The following is a 2,787-nucleotide window of genomic DNA, read 5'->3' as shown; positions in this document are numbered from 1 at the left end:
GTGGGGAAGGCATTGTCAAACCAGGTAAGAAAATTTATCTTCTTTTAAGCTATATAAACATATGCGCACACACATACACATATATTATGTAATTTTAGATAGCTAGCTAATAATATGATCGCTTACGAGTTTTTCAGACATCCTTACTATTATTTATCCCTCCCTCCTATATTTATCTCCTTCCTACACACTAACTAAAGATTCTCCCTAATGTCCCACTCCCCTTCAACTCACTTGTACCCTCACTCTTGCTCTTCCCCTGCTCCAGTTCCCCTTTTATTTTCTTAGTTTCTGTAGCTCGTCCAGGATATGTACTCAAATCTGAAGATTTGGAGCTAGGAGCCTCAAACGAGAGAGAACAAGCAATGTTAGAGCAGACACTTTTAATATTATTCAAAACCCCTCAATTAGAAATGAAAAAGAAACTCCCAACTCATTTCCTAAAGCTGTTAGCCTCAATACCAAAAGGGCAGAGGATAATACAGCAGGGGAAAAGCTTAGACAAATCTATGTTGAATGTAGACATAAAACCTCTGAATGGAATGTTAGAGAATAATTTCAGCAATGTGATCAAAGATGGTGCATGCATCATGATTGAATACGTGTTGTTGCAGGGATTATTAAACCTTAGAAGTTCTACTAACGTGATTTTCCTCAGAAGCAGATTATAAAAGAAAGACTGCATAATCCTCTCAAACGCACAGAAAAGCATCCAATAAAGTTTAATACATCTCTTCATGAACTTGGAAAAGGGAAAACTTTCTAATCTGATAGTGAGTGATCCATGCATGGCTGCTACAGCCATGTTAATTAATGTTCACCTTAAAAAGAACTCTCTCTCTAATCAGGAGATAGAGCTGTCATTATCTTCCCTATAACCACCCATCTCCAGACTGATCTGCAATGGAATAAGAGAAGAAAAGGAATTAAATGAAATTTGCAAAGACAGCCACAGAAGGGGGAAAACTGTTACTATACACTTCCTAAGCCATAACATAAAATATGATTACCAGCCTAGAGGAATACCAGATACTTCAAATAATTAAGTTTGCATAGAATTAATTCCCCTATGATAATGATGATAAAGATGCTGATATTAATATACTTTTAAATATGGAAATAACCTTGTTATTTATAGATAACAGAAAAATTACCAAATAAAACTCCATAATAATAGTTCATCATGGAGGGTGGGAATGTAGTATATAATATATGTGTGTATGTATATATGTATATATATATTCATATATATTCATATATATGGATAAAATTGGCAGCACACTTTGCAAAATATAGAGCAGTCTAGCTGTGGTGGCAGATGCATGAGGCAGCGCATTGTCTCTACAGTCAAGAAGTAAGACTAATCAATGTTGATACTCAACTCACTTTTTTTAAAGGTCTCAACCCTGTTGAAGTTATTTTTATATAATTGTGTTTGTCTCTCTTAGTTTCTCTCTTAACCTGGATATCATACAAATAACTGAGACTCTTATATTTGTTTAAAAATAAGCTTCACAACACAATCCTGAGCAGTTTAAATCTGTTCTTAACCCTCTATGTTATCCTCACTCCATTTTTGCCACAATCCTGAAGTTACTTGCTTTTTAGTTCTTTTGTCACTACAGCGGAATCTTTTTCATCTCTCCTGCACCTAACCTCTACCTGTATCTGAATCCCCAGGTTGAATTCCCTACTTCCTCTTCTAGCTCCTCTTCCCCTACCTGGCAGGAAGTCCAGTCCCATTCTCTTCCCTGCTCAGCGATTGGCTATAAGCTACTTTACTGGCATACAAGGGAACAATTGGGGAGATGAGTTTATACAACATTGAGACAGGAGATTCTCAGAACAAGGCTTGTGGCCAGATATGAGATATGGGGCAAGGGTGTACAGAAATCAGTATTTGAATTACACAGTAACCTTATGACTATACAGCTCACATTAAGGGTAAGTCTTTTAACCTCAGCTACATCAGCCTGGAAATATCCTCAGAGACAGACAGAAGCAGAGGTGTATTGTCTCTGTGATTCTAAGTCCAGTCAGGTAGACAACAAAGACTCACCGCTCACTGTCACAGTGAGAAAGGACATGCATAGGTTATATGCAAATATTATTGCACTCTACACAATGGACTAGAGCATCCATTACTGTGGTACCCAGAGGATCCCTAGAGCATCCATTACTGTAGTACCCAGAGGCGGCTCTGGAACGAGCATAATCTAGATATTCTGAGGATGACTATAATTCTGTCTACTTGAAGGAATTTTATGAAAAAGGAAAAGCTAGAAGAAAGTTTCTCAAGATGTTGATAGAAATACATGCAGCCTGCTGAACACTGAGTATATTTGGTTTTCTTGAATAAATTTGTCTCAATTTTACAAATTTTCTATAATACAAATGTATTTATTTCATAAATTTATTTTAAGCTAAATATGGTGGCACAGTGCTATAAGCTCAGATTTTGGGAGGTGGAGGCAGGTGGATTAGGGTTTAAGGCAAGCCTTAACTATATAGAGATAATTTGAGACTACATGAGAAAGAATAAAAACTTTTTAAAATAAAGATAAAATACTTTTAATATTGACTCATCAGAGGTCTAGTCTATCTAAAGTAATCTTCCTTTAGATGCCCTCTAATCCAAACCAAACCAGATATCCATATATAAATATTTTATTGCATCAGAATTTATATTTACAAACTGTGCCCCCTTTTTTGTCTTTCTTCCTTAGAACTATAATTCATTGACAATTTATGGATGTTTGTCACCATCTCCATTGTAATAAAATGTCA

Source organism: Acomys minous (genome assembly GCF_964271855.1).
Source record: "Acomys minous genome assembly, chromosome: 10".
NCBI lineage: Eukaryota > Metazoa > Chordata > Mammalia > Rodentia > Muridae > Acomys > Acomys minous.
This window is presented reverse-complemented; position numbering follows the sequence as displayed.